The sequence below is a fragment of the Sinohyriopsis cumingii genome, chromosome 14, assembly GCF_028554795.1.
Source record: "Sinohyriopsis cumingii isolate HCF-2022 chromosome 14, ASM2855479v2, whole genome shotgun sequence".
NCBI classification, from domain to species: domain Eukaryota; kingdom Metazoa; phylum Mollusca; class Bivalvia; order Unionida; family Unionidae; genus Sinohyriopsis; species Sinohyriopsis cumingii.
In genome coordinates, this window is record NC_142974.1 from 88,233,974 (window position 1) to 88,249,014 (window position 15,041).

Below are 15,041 nucleotides of genomic sequence, written 5' to 3' on the forward strand. Positions count from 1 at the left end.
GTAAAACAATGCCTTAATTCTATTGTTAACAAATCCCACTAGGGTACTGGCATCATAATTGGCATTGTTCTTGTGTACCAATTTTCCTTCAACTTTTATAAATGTCTCACCTACAAGGAAAAACCTAGATGTGTCATGTACTTGCAATTCTAGTTTTAATTGATTGGTGTCTCTAGCTGGATATGAGTAATAATAGAAATCTCTCTTGCTTCATTCCACTAACTCTGGTGCTCCCATGTCAAATGCTGGATCAAATACCTCCTTGAACTGAGCCATTATACATTATTGATTTTCTATAATACATGTACCATACAAATCCTTCACCACTGCCAAATTTGCAACTGCCAAATCTGACATTTGCTGTTTTACTAACTGCAGATGGCACTGATTCAGTCAATGTAAATGTAAGTGGAACTGTCATTGATGGTGCACATTTTACTAATAGACATAATCTGTCTTACATTGACTGCAATGCTTGTGATCCCATTTATTTTAATCAATTCACAGAGACATTTTTAACACTATCTACTTTGCAACTTGTTTAGCAATGGCTCCAGCTCGTGGCAATGAAGCTGTGAGGGCTTTTGGCAAACCATCACCAAGCCCAGTTCCATATTAAGACATGTGCACAGGTTTTCTTATATTAATAACATGAACAGATTTCACACACACACACACGATTATTATTGTTATTATTAACTGCCATGTTGATCTCTAATGTAGAGTTGTATCACCAATGTTTCACCCTGCAGATCCACCATGTGCCATCTTGATCTACAAGGAAAAATTAAATAAGGGTCAGCTGATTATGGCATGGCACATACACAAAGGCTGCAGGCATAATTAATTAGTGTTGTATATATCATAAATATCTTCAGCAAGTTCATGACTCAAATCACAATATGAGTCTCTCTCCATAACACCATTAGTGAGAAAATGCTGAAAATTTGATGTAGCTTCTTTAATGACTTTGGGTACATTGTTGCCTGCACAAACTGACTCCATGAGTATTTTGAATCGATCTGCAAGGTTGTTAGGGTCACACAGTCCACATAGGCTTTTTCTTGGGTGTGCATTGCTGGCACCACATCTGTACCTGTTCTTTTATCAAGCAAGATTGTCTTTTTCCAATGTTTTGGTGTTACTGGTGGAAGGCAGAAGTACAGGTTGTTCTTGTTTTTCTAGTTTTTTCTGGTTGAGATGCATCTGCTTGATCTTCTGCCTCAATTTTAGGAGTAAATACTGTTTTTTATTTTGCTTTCATCAAATCAAGTACATTATAATAAGAAATAAACACCTTGCCAGAGTTTTTTCTAACTCCAGTCAATTCCCCGTATACCCATTTGGTTGAAACATTTTATATCCTTTGTTCGTTCTTTGATCACAAAATCTCCAGTTCGGGTATATGCTACGTCTTGCATGGGGTCTCTGTTCATCCACTGGTGACATTCTTCATTAAAATTTTGTTTCAGGGTATGCATCAATAACCAGTAACTGGGTATGCATCAATAACCAGTAACTGGGTAGTAGTAGAGAAAGTGATTTATCGGGTTGTCCAATGGCTTCTTTGGTTTCTTTGACTCCAGCCACCATCTCTGGCAAGCGTGTAATAACCTCTGCAGTTGTTTGTGTTGCTTTCTTGCCAGCCTTAGTACATTCAACTATTTTATGAACTGGACCAGGTGCTTCTTCTGTTCTTCTCGTTCCACTGTTGCTCTTGCGGCCCTTATAATATTCTCATTCTGTTTGGCAATTTCTTTTGTGGGTTTAAGTTAATCCTGTGGTGGTGATATCACAGCTGCATTAACAAAGTTACCAGGGACACGACAGAGTAAATATCCAGGCTAAAGGCATCTCTCTCAATAAAATTACTGTAGACCTGGTATGTGCATGAATCGACAACTCGACTCTAATAACCAACCAAAGCCCAGCCTATTAATCACGCTGATGCTGTTTGTTATTGACTCAACCTTGCATATCAAGCATCAAAAGATATGTTGATCTGATCCATGACTTAAATGTGTTTAATCCAACAGTGGGAGAATGAATCAAATGATGGGTTGTCAAAGGAGGTATGAAAGTAAAGATTGTATTACGAGGCTCAGTCTCCCATGGCTCTCATTAAAAGTAAATTGTACCAATATAAACAATGTATACAAGAAGCCAAATATTATCTGAAATACACTACAGTCCTCATAGGTACTGAAGTGAAGCTGAAGCTGCTGTGCCAGTGCAGTCAAGGTCACTCATAGGACTGCCCAAACAGAATTGGCCAAACAAGCACAGTGGCAGAGTTATTGACCAGTACCTAGAAACATTTCATGCAGTTGGTTTGATATCCAAAGACCTAATGAGGTTCATCAGGCAAGTTTGTTATTTCTTCCACATTACCTTCTCCATGAATGACAAGGTCGATTGTGCACCAACAAATATGCACTCATGACTGTCAATGTGGCCAGCAGATACAAAGAAGCAGAACCGTTGACATCAAAAGATTATGCCAATGTTGCAGATGCACTCAAGTGTATTTATGCATGAGGACCATTCACACTGCCATGATTTTTACAAGTGGATCCTAGCAAAGAATTTCTTGGATCTGTGGCTGTAATGCTGGCCAAGCACCATGTGCAAGTATGTGTCGAGGATGTCACTGTTCATCATGACCAAGCTTTGTGTAACAATTTAATTGCACTTATTTGGTCATCAGTATGTACAAGAGGACTGAGCATTCATAGCAGCCTTGAACAATGAAGTCACATGCACAAATGGATTAAAACCATCCAAAGCGATTCAATTAAAGCAGTGTTTCCCTTTACGCACATTTGTGCATCAGGGACGCACACTGGAGAAAAATGACGCACACATTTTGTTGCCATGTGTTTATTTTATGCAAGGGATTCGCATAATGCAATCAGGATTTTTTTAATATCCAATGCGTTGGATGAAGGGTGGCATCGTGTATAATTCGAGCATAGGCATTGACTGGTTCCCCGCTTTGTTTACTCCCTGTGTTGGGCTCTATTCGTACAGCGGAGTGAAACGCAGGGAACATACAAAATAAGGAACCAGACTAGCATAGGCAATGTTATGATGGAGTAGCTTCCCCTAATCTCGCGAGCTCTCACGCGATTTCCATTGAGCTCAGCAAGATGTCATCTTGATGTTTAACCTCAATGCTTGTTGCACTAGAAAGTGATCTCCAGATTAAAACATCGTGCACTAAAAGTCATTAGCAAAGAAAGTGAAAGAAGCACAACACAAAAGAGTAAATGTGGATCTAACTTTAATGAAAAATGGAGAAATTAATTCCCTTGACTGGAATACGGCACATCGATTTAGGATTACCAGTGTTACTTCTGATAGCGTGATTGCGAAGACTGCAAAAGTGAATAATCCTTTCATGACAGGGTTTAAGAATTTTAACAAATCTGCCCTCGCTCGCCACAAGATACCTGGAGAACACATTATAACCCAAGACATTCTTTCACAACAAAGAAATCAGTAAACTTGCAGAGACAAATGCATTTATTTGGATTACACAGTCAAGGGGTCATTGCATATTTTGTTGGTTTTTAACTTTGCTGCAATAAAAGAAAGACCTTAAAGTTCAAGTGTAACTTATTAGAAACAAGATGAATCATTAGCCTCCTTGATTTTTGGATAAATTTGTTCTAGGATGAAGTACAATGAAACCAATGATAGTACACATTTTATGACAGGCAGTAAATTGACTGCCATTCGGTTATGAAGATTTATTAGGCTTTTTGTATTGGCTTGTATGCAATATGTTGGTCTATAATACTGCTTCAAAAGATTATAAGGAGACTGATAAAAGTACAACTTAAAAAGAAAAATGAACTAATAAAATTATTCTTTGAATGGACAATGCATTTGTTTGTTAATTGTGCATGTTGGTTTATTTGAATGTTTACAGAGAGAGAGAGAGTATGTTGTGCAACTTACAATATCCTATTTCAAGCTGAAAAAGTACAAGTTGGATGAAAATGTGTCAGTATATTTTTGACCCCCACATTTTTTAATTGACCCCCAGTTCTGACACTAAGGTTTTTTTTTAATCCCTCAGTTTTACATCCCTGGGGGATACACTGATTAAAGACCATTAATGTTACTCAGAATTTGATCTCATAGCAATATTTGTGGAAGAGTTATATGGTCATCAGCATGCACAGAAACTGTTGATGAGGTCAGAGCAGTCTCAGAAATGGGTAACCCAATTTAATTTGTCATAGCAGTCTTGAACAATTGAGTCACAAGCACAACTGGATTAAAACCAGTCAAAGACATATGACTAAAGACCATTACTGTTACTCAGAAAATGATTTCACAGCTAGCACCATTACAGCCACTTGGAAAATAGCTCGTTTGGTATCTGTATGCACCTGGAGAGTTGGAAGGTGGGCAACAATGTTGTGCCACTGATCCAGTATGGTCCATGGAAGTGTTTACCATCTTGGAATGGATTGATACTCCAAAACAACCAAACTGTTACAGATTGGGGCCATCAACACCTGGTGGACCAAAACCTTCCAGCTGTGCATTTGTACAAAGAGGAATTTCAAGTCATTCCATTCCAGTAAATATAGAACTGCCACCAGGACTTGTGTTTACAAGTTAACGGCTGTCCTTCAATCAACTTGATTTGCAAGCAAGATGACTAAATGTATAAGTGGCGATTCCACTGGGGAGTATCCATTACTTGGTATCCACTCTGGACAAACTCACTTTGGTGCACTGGTATACACTCATGTGATCACATCTGATCATATATGCAGTGTGTGCAAATTCACAATGGTCTCAAAGATATTCCAAGTACAGTTCATGTTTTAAATTTGTCTGCACAATCACCAATGAAAAACCTTTAGCTTTTTTATCTTTTTGAGTCTGACCACAACTGAGTACAATTTGGTTTGCTGCCCCAGATACTATTCGATTGGTTTACCTAAGCAATCATCTTTAACCCATTTTATCCTGTTTACCAATCTGAACTGCAGTGCCCGATTCCTGAGAAGCAATTCTAAATACATTGTGGTAAAACGGAGCATCATACAGCAACAAAAATTGTGATGACCTTCACCATGTTTACTAAAAATGTTGTAACATTATTTCTTTTTTAAAGTATATAAAACTATGTATCTCTGCAAAGGTAATAAAATTTGCAACACAGTGATATTTGTTTTGTTATCATTTGCCAATGTACATGCTCACAAATGTATTTTGAAAAACTTACCATGATGTTCAGTGAATCTTTTGTCCATGAAGAAACACTTCTAATAGTTAATAAAAAAAAAGAGAATTCTATTTCTAGTATTTTGGTCCAAATTTGAAGTTTCTAGCACTGTTAGTTCAAAAGTTATACTTATTTTTAATAAATTGGACAAAAAACACCTGGAACAGTTTGTTTACTTCACATTCTGGAACATGTACTTCAGCGTGCTGTTTCTCATGAAAACTTGTCACAAATTAATCCTAGAAATCTTTCAGTAAGTTAAAGGTAATTAATCAGTAAAATTTTTATCCAAATTTTGAAGTCCACATCATCACTATGTCAGTAATAACAATATTACTTTAATTTAAATCGTGGCTGCAACTGAGGTGAAAAATCATCCCGGACCCATTCCTGTTGAAAGCCTTCAGAGTCAGCTCATTCTCCAAATAACTGTCAAAAAGTGCATGACGTTATGCATCATCTCTTTCATCAACTTGATTCATTCTAACCCATCATTTAAGTCAATATTATCATCAAAATCAACAAAATCATCAACTTCAATGTCGCTACCCTTGCTATCAACATCGAAGTTCACATACGAGTTGTCATCCATCATTTTATCGATCGATTTTCAAGTCTACAATTTCCTTTCCAACCATGTCTTTTTAAAATAAAAATTCACTGTGCATGTGTGCCTTAACCGTTTCCTGTGTTGGTGAAGAAGTACACAAATATTTGTGATGTATAACACGTTTCTAGAGACACGTTTTTTTAAATAAAAATTCACTATGCATGTGTGCATTAACCATTTCCTGTGTTGGTGAAGAAGTACACAAATATTTGTGATGTTTAACACATGTTTCTAGAGACACTACACACATACAAAGTATAGTACGACCATAGTCGTATTCAGGATAAAAGGGATACTACAAACACAGGCATATTCAAGATAGAATGAGGTATTAAGACCGTAGTTATATTCAGGATAAAATGGGTTAAAAAACCTGTCAACCGCCTTTTGATTATTGCCACTAAATGATGGTTGTTCATTCAGATAATCACTGGTATCAAATTCACTGACTAAAAATGGTTGTGCCACATCCATGTACAACACATCATCGGTGGCAATATGCATCAGCAGTGAGTCAGTGTCTGTTTTCAGCATCCTGACTCAATCTAAATAAAGCAGTTTGATCTTGTCATAGTAAAATTCATAAATTAGCAGCTTTGACAAGTCCAGCACTGTCATACCCACAAAGACTGGCTTTGTCAGTTTGAGTTTTGATTTTTTACTGTGAACAGCAAGAGGTCCACCATCAAAGACTTTTCAAGACTCAAAGGCCATGTCTGCAATGAGCCTTTTAAGTCTCTCTTGCTCACTGTCACAGACAAGATCAACTGAAATTCATTTGTGCAGATTCTCCATGGTTTTTCCAAACATGGCATTGACCATGAGCTTGAAAAAGTCATTGTCAAATTCAGTGGTGGTGTTTGTGTGCAGGTCCATATTCATCTGAACATACGGGGCCATCCAAGCTTGCTGACAAAATTTCAGCACTCAATCTTGGTGACACACATACCCAATCACAAGTACAACTGCAGATTTCACACACGCACTACATAATTTTGTTTGATACATTTGGTGTATTTGCATCCTGACTCATCAATGACCGAGCACTGATAAAGAGCCAACCTTGTACCAGGCACCAACAGCACTTCTAGGGCCAGCAGAAAATTATTGTGTGCCTTGTGTAAATGCTCAGGATATTCCAGGTCGACTTCAAAGAAGTATATGTGGTCACTGTTGATGTAGAGATTGTGCATGTGTTTTTGTAGATCAATGAATGCAGGATTGATCCAATGAAATCAACCAACCTGTGGCTGCATCATGTATGATCCATACAAATTAATGGGGTCTACATAAACAATGGAACTGCTGGGGTCAGATGGGTTATACCCAGATGTGTTGAGGTTGTTGACATGAAAGCATCTGTGACTTGACATGGGTATTCCACTATGATGTGATCACTCGATAAATAAATGCTGGTCAATGTCAGTGAGCAATCTGAGCTCAATTGTAGTGTTGGACAACAATGCATCCCAGCCCATACCCAGTGACAAAAAGTAATGTTTGGCATTCAAACTTGTACATATGCAAGGTGGTGTCATGAAATGCCTCAAACACATTTGTGAGTAACAACACATCAGTGCGCATATACAGATGGTGATAGTCACCTGGTTTTGTACTCGAACACAGACCAAACTTTCTTTGCATGTTCATCTTTGTCTGTGGAAATAACATCCATCACATGACAACAATGAATAAAACGCCATAATTGGTGGTAACTGAGCTTCAAAACTTTGTTCCAGTCATTAATGTACTCTTAGGGATAGATGCCTTTCCTCTTTATCAAGTCCATATTGGTTGGACAGTATCGACAAGTAATTTTGAAGTTCTCTGCCATCAGATTATTCACTAACTATTCCAGGGATTAATTAATAATCTGTATCAAAACAGTAAACTGCAACTGTCTCAGCTGAAACATCTAGTATTTTTCCATGTTTTAGCAATCATTTTTATCAGTGAGTCTGATGCCATGGTTACTGCTTGAATTATCAAGTGGCCACTGTACTAACACAGATTATGAATCACGACAGAAATTTTGGTTTTGTTAGGATACATTCTCAATGGTAAAAAACATGTTGTGTATGGCACCTCTGTACACACCAGTGATGTGACAGTGAAAACAAACTTTGGAATCAGGACTTTTATTTTCATAGCTGAACAGGCTTTGCTCTTTGTCAGTGGACTGGTTTTGGTCATTGCCATGACTTTGATCAATCGGAAAAACAGTTCTGGGGTACCATGGGTATGATAAGGGACTGTTGGCTCTGATTTACCATCACATCGAACTATTAAATAACAAAACACCATCACATCAAACTACTAAATAAAAAAACAAGCACATTGAACCATTAAATAACAAAACCATCACATCAAACTACTAAATAATAAAATCATCACATCGAACTACTAAATAACAAAACCAGCATGGGACTTGTTCTGTGACTATTTGATCAAAATCAGGCACATTTGTGTATTTGTTAAGAGAGCTGGACACATTAGTGTCAGCCACTAAACAATTCAAAATCTGCACTGATGATATACAGGACTTTCATCTTTTGGTTGTACTGCAGTAAACTTGACAGTATTTTTACTGGGCTCAGGCATGATTCTCTGTACTGCAGTGTTTCACTGATACCACCAAAGCACAAGTCATGACTGGTGAGCAGTTCTTGGATGTCAAGAGCATGTTTGCATTGTCTGCATGGAACATTCTTTTTAAGTTTGTGCTGTGTTTGTTAGTTAAGTAGCTGAGCAACATTTTTTATCTATACCTAATGTGATACCAATTTTGTTTGTCATTTCACTAAGCAACAACAATTTAATCAAAATTCATTTCTGCTCACCTTTGGGAGATAATGCAAGTGTGTACAGAAATAGTTAATTTTATCAACGACCAAAATGTTGACATATTTTTCCTGACAGAAACATGGCTAAAAATATCAGGCGATGAGCCCAAGTGTGCGGATCTAACACCCACTGGTTACTCCATAAGTCGTTCCCCCGTAATTCTCACGGAGGTGAAATTGCTGTCATCACAAAGAACTCCATGATAAAATGTCTTAACTACACCATACATGAATACACTGACAACAATAACTGGCGGAAGTGTTTCAAATTTCTTCAGTGTGGCTTAGATAATCTTCACTGGAAGCTAAGTTTGCCCAAATGTTGACAATATTTTTTGGGGAAATCTTGGTGATCATCTGGATTGAGCACCGACAAAACTGAGCATTAAAAAAATGATTATCAAAGCGTTTACTGTTGATAACTGACCATGGTGGGACCAAGTGTGCTGTTGCTGTGACTGGATTTACGGAATGAGTGATATGGTGAGAGATGGAACTCAACTCAAGCTCAACTTTCAGTAGTCAATCCCGGCCCTGCATTTGATGTATATCTCCAGTGCTTCAAGAATCTTTTCAATGCCTCTGTCAATTTCATCACTGATGGTGCTGCTAACCTTGCAATTCAGGCAGATATCACTGTGAATCCAAGAAGTAGTAGTTTTAAATCCATCTTTGTTATGACTAAGTAGCATAACGAGATGGGAATTAAGAACAATGTCTGCTTTGACCCCAGCATGACTGAGGATTTTTAACACTTCTATGATTCCAGGAATCATATTTGTCAATAGCTGTTGAGCGTCTTTGCCTAGTATGAAGGTGGGTGTAATAATGGCCATGAGATTTTACAACTCACCATTACGTTTCTAAAATTTAATCAATCCATGCCAAATAATTAACAAAGTCTATCTTAGAGTAACCAAAGTGAAATCCTTCTGTTGAATAAAACACCTTTCAGAAACAGGTCTGCCTCAATAACTGAATCATCAAGTACAACAGCAGCATTAAATTTGGCAGGCAACTGTCCTATGCACCCAATAATGTAAAACCTCCTCTTGTGAATTTCATCCACTTTTTGTGCTTTGATGAGTCTAAATATTGTTTAAAAATATATTTGAGCTATCTTTTTTCTGATTCACGGTGTGTTACCATGCAAAACAAATTAAGTTTGTTCTGATTCATGGTGTGTTACCATGCAAAACAAATTAAGTTTTTTCTGATTCATGGTGTGTTACCATGCAAAACAAATTAAGTTTCTTCTGATTCACGGTGTGTTACCATGCAAAACAAATTTATTTTTTTCTGATTCATGGTGTCTTACCATGCAAAACAAATTAAGTTTGGATGCCATTCTTATACTTATGGCCCCCAAGCATTTGTATAAGTAGCATGCTCTTGAACATTTTCATCAATGACCTCATAAAAAAGTCACTTGTTTCAGATGCAGTGGGCGAGTTATTGTTTCTTTTGAGGTTGTACTCTTTCATCATGATATTCTGCAAATTCCTTACTGCTTTATTTGCCTCAGAAATCTGCTCAAGTTTTTTTGGGTTCTTTTTCCATGGTCAGTCCTCAGTTAACCAACTTATCAATGTCCTCTGAATTGTTTCAGATAATTTATACATCAGCTTTGCTTCTTTAATGAACCTATATGATGCAATCAAACAATAGTGATCTCAATATATTGTTCACATATTTGACATTCCATTCATTTAGAAGATTTATGGCACTGTTTGAAATTTCCATGAATTCTTTAGTATACTTTAGGAATCAAGTTTAGGTACCAATCAACATTATATTTTCTTTCTGCTAGCACAAAATTATTACTGTACACATACCATACTATAACACACTGCAAAGAAAATCAATACACAGTAAAACTGGTAAATGCATTCATTCATTTGCCTGGCTCTACTGACAGCTTACATATAATAATTACTACTGCTGAGTACATCACTCTCTGCAGGATCTTTTTCTTTTTACAATCACTGCACAGTAGTATGAAACTAGGGCTGTCTGTCCCACTGGACCACTTTGCCCAAGTTTCCAGACTCTATCCACCATATAAAGATGCCAACTGGTACCTGCCTGTTGATCATAACCCAGGTAAAAAAATGAATAACCAGGTGCCTGTTAAAAAAAAAAGTATTCCAAGTATAGATTGAGACACAGAATAATGATTACAGGTTGAGGCTTGTATTTATTCATCATCACAGGGGATTGTATAATTGCTTACAGTTTACTTGTCATACATGTACTGAATAATAATACAAGGGAGGGCACTTCTCTCCTTTTTCACGTGACTTAGTCAAGAATCAATGCTGATATTTAAAGCATTACTGTCCTAACTTTGTGCCTATCCATGGTTTGTGCACCATTTTTCTCACAACTTAAATGTGCTTGTTTTGAGATCCTGATCAAATTAATACCTTTCTTTGACAGTGACAGTAAGTACTGATTAAGAAATATTCAACGAAAGAAATTTAAATAGTACTACAATTCAAATAAAAGAAAGCACAATATAAATGTCCGGTTTAATTAATGCCATTTTTGCCCCATATTTGTGGCCCTGGATCAAGTATTATCTGTTCAAGACAGGGCCACTGTTCACATGATTCTTTACTGGAACTTTTTTATTAGCAGGAAACCCAAGACAGATATTTTTGTCATGGCAAAGGCAACACAAAAACTCGGTTACTGCAACATGCTCTTCTTAAACCAAGTCAGAAAAATACTGACAAAATAATAATAATAATAATAATGAGGACTTTGTATAGTGCCTAATCTTTAGAAGCTCTAAGCACTTTACAACATTAGACAACACCTATAAAAAAAAAATCATATAATAATTTTACAAAAACAAACACCATGAAATTAGAAAAACATTAAAAAACGAAAAACATGCTGAGAATATTTCAGGTAGGAAACATTATTAGGTCTTTAAGTATGTTCTTGCAGTCGAAATAAGTGAGTTTTGAGAACCCTCTTGAATGTGATCAGTGTCTATTTGTCTATGTTCAGTGGGCAATTCATTCCACATTGCTGGGCCCTGGTATGCAAAAGAACAATGTCCATATGACTTTGTTTTCATAGTGGGAATAATGAGTATACGATTGTCAGAAGAGGAGCGTAAGTATCTTGCTGGTGTGTACACATAGGTGAGATTGGATAGGTATGTTGGACTAGAGTCCGACAGTGAAACATAGCACAGAGAACAAATTTTGTGTTTGATTCTGGATCGAATGGATAGCCAGTGTAGGGTACAGAGCAGCGGGGAGGTGTGCTCTGATCACTGAACTTTTTTAAGTTTCTGGAGTAGATATTGAGATGAACCAGACATAACTGAGTTACAATAGTAGTCCAGTCTTGAAAGTACTAATGAACACAAGTGTTTTAGTGGCATCAACTGAAAGATATTTGCGAATTGAGCTGATGTGTCTCAGCTCAAGATATAAAGCCTTGAATATGTTCATGACATGTTGGTGCAATGTGAGATTACTGTCCAGAGTAACACCTAGGTTTCGTACTGATTGTGTGAATTTAATGTTGGTGTTGCTGATATTTATTGTTTGAGGTAAAGGATGTGAATGAGAAAGTCTTTTTGTTATGATCAAAATGGCCTCAGTTTTATCATCATTCATCTGCAGCTTGTTACATGTCATCCATGATCTCAGATCAGTAATGCACCTCTCTACACCTCTGATGGTAGTATCAATTTCAGTTGGGTGGCTAGATTTGTATATTTGGGTGTCATCAGCATACAATTGGTGAGACACTGGATGATGATCTATGACACTTGAGAGCGACTGAGTGTACAGAATGAAGAGAACAGGTCCAAGAACAGACCCCTGTGGAACACCACAACATAGATCAACTGGGCTGGAGTGTATTCCATTTGCAGATACAATCTGTGTCCTGTTGGTTGACCAAGTAGGACTTGAACCACAGTAAAGCTGTGTCATGAATGCCAAATACATGCTGGAGACAGTGAAGTAATATATCATGATCTATTGTGTCAAATGCTGCAGACAAATGTGAGTGTGGTTTGGACTAGTTCAAACGATGTGTGGTCGAAAGTGAATGATGTGGTGTAGTTAAGACATTTTATCATGGAGTTCTTCGTGATGACAGCAATTTCACCTCTGCGAGAATTACGGGGAAACAACTTGATGGAGTAACCAGTGGGTGTTAGATCTGCACACTTGGGCTCATCGCCTGATGTTTTTAGCCATGTTTCTGTCAGGAAAAAATATATCAACATTTTGGTCATTGATAAAATGAACTATTTCTGTGCGCTTTTCCGGTGGTCCTACTGACTGGGCATTCAATAATGTAATGCGCAGAGGTATTTCTTGGATAGTTGACACAAAGGTTGACGAATTAATAGTTATTTAAATTAGGTTATCTAAATTAATGGTCAATTTTTTTTTAATGGTTGTGCTGAAATAAGGGAGATAATTGGGATTCTTCTTCCTGTTCTATGCAGGCCAGCTTTGAAACAACATTCCTTTTTCGCTTCTGTTTAGATTTAGGTAATGATGAATGTAGTCCCAGTTCATTTAGTCTAGAGCACAATGTCATGTGGAGAGCCAAGGGGTGATCATTTAAAGCAATTAATGAGGGTCCATCGTAGCATAAACGGGTTGACTGGCGAGTATCATGTGATGGCGGCTTGCTCAAAAACAGTGGAGCATGACAGCTGAGAAAAAGTCTAATTGTTCTCGTTTCCAAAACAAGGAGATGAAGAAACACATACGAATTTAACAGCCAATACATAATGAACACAATAACAAAGATGAAAACAGGCAACAATCACAAATATCATGAAAACGGCACTAAAAAACGAACATCTGCTTCAAGCCGGTTAAGCGATAGTGGCCATCTTGGACAAATGGACAACTATAGAGAATAAAATAATAAAATTTAGGAGAAATTTGATTATTTAACAACACTGAAAAAAATATAATATTATTTTTACATTAAATGGTTCCAAGAAAACAGATGGGGTGATAAGAAATTTTATTATTACTTCCAGTGAAATCACGACATCAGTATTGAATGAAAATTTTTTAAAGCTACATTAAAAATCCAAATCACGTCACACACACATACTCCGTGACTGCCAGTTTGCCACACTCCAGGTGTACAGCAGCATAAATGAACCAAGGATTACATTTATACCAGTGATGATGATCTTTGATATTTTTACCCCAAATCAATAGGCTTTTTGCTTACTCCAAATACAATCCATCCACAACAAATAGCTCATATCTGTGATGTAGAGCTGAACATATATTGTTAGAAAAAAATTGTCTCTTTCAGTCAAAGTGACCCAGACCATTTATTTTATGACCTTCAAATCATTATGCTGCTTCCATAACCAAGATTGCTCTGTTATTGTGCAGAAACCAGTACCCTGAAATTTTACCTTTTGACCCTTAACACATTAACCCCTAGCGACGACTTAACAGGGCAGGAGGTAGTAGCCTATTGCCGAGCTCTGTAGTGTCATGGTCATGCATGATACAATAAAGTGGGTAGTATTATAGAAAGGTAGACAGATGTAGCTCTACAATGATACCAAATAATCTGGAATATCCAGTTGCACTACAAAATACAGATATAAAAAAAACTCAATTTTTGGACCCAACTTTTTTATACCCAAAATTCGCCCATGGGCATTTGGACTAAAGAGTGGTCTCCATACAAAAATAATAGCTCCTTTAGAAAAAAAAAGAACTCAAAGAACTCCAACTTTTACCCTTCTGCTCATGCATGAGTCAAATAGCCAATGAAAAACAGTGTTTCTAACACAACTAGGCAATATGTTATTGAAAGATGACCGGGGATTAGGTGTTTTCGAGTCTAGTCAGAAATAGGTTTCAAAATGTGTTTCCTACTCGATTTTCAGGCAAAAATGGCAAAAAGCTCCAAGGGTTAATGTGTTAAACAGTGCAGTTTGATGACATCACCAAATTTGAATATTCCTTGCGTATTTAATCACTTGTGCATCGACACTGCACATAAATTACAAATTTAGCAATTTCTTGACTATTTGTAAATAAAAATAAATCCTTGTTAACACATTAACCCCTAGCGACGACTTAACGGGGCAGCAGGTGGTAGACTACTGCCGAGCTCTGTAGCGTCATGGTCATGCATGACACAATAAAGTGGGTGGTATTATAGAAAGGTAGACAGATGTAGCTCTACAATGATACTAAATAATCTGGAATATCTAGTTCCACTACAAAATACAGAAGAAAAAAAACTCTTCTGGACCGGACATTTTTAAACCCAAAATTTGCCCGTGGTCGGAATCTGATTTTATGTCTGGATTTTA

General features: G+C 37.0%; 1 protein-coding gene across 6 annotated transcripts in view; it reads right to left on the reverse strand.

The window, feature by feature from the left end:
* LOC149784324 (uncharacterized) overlaps positions 1–15,041 on the reverse strand; it is a 66,665-nt gene that overhangs the window by 15,741 nt on the left and 35,883 nt on the right. For 3 of the 6 annotated variants that reach the window (XM_089932361.1, XM_089932362.1, XM_089932363.1), the window contains exon 3: positions 701–774. The exons of the other annotated variants lie outside the window; for them this stretch is intronic. The gene's annotated coding sequence lies outside the window, so the exon portion shown is untranslated. The remainder of the gene's footprint in view (positions 1–700; positions 775–15,041) is intronic. 6 annotated transcript variants of the gene reach the window in all.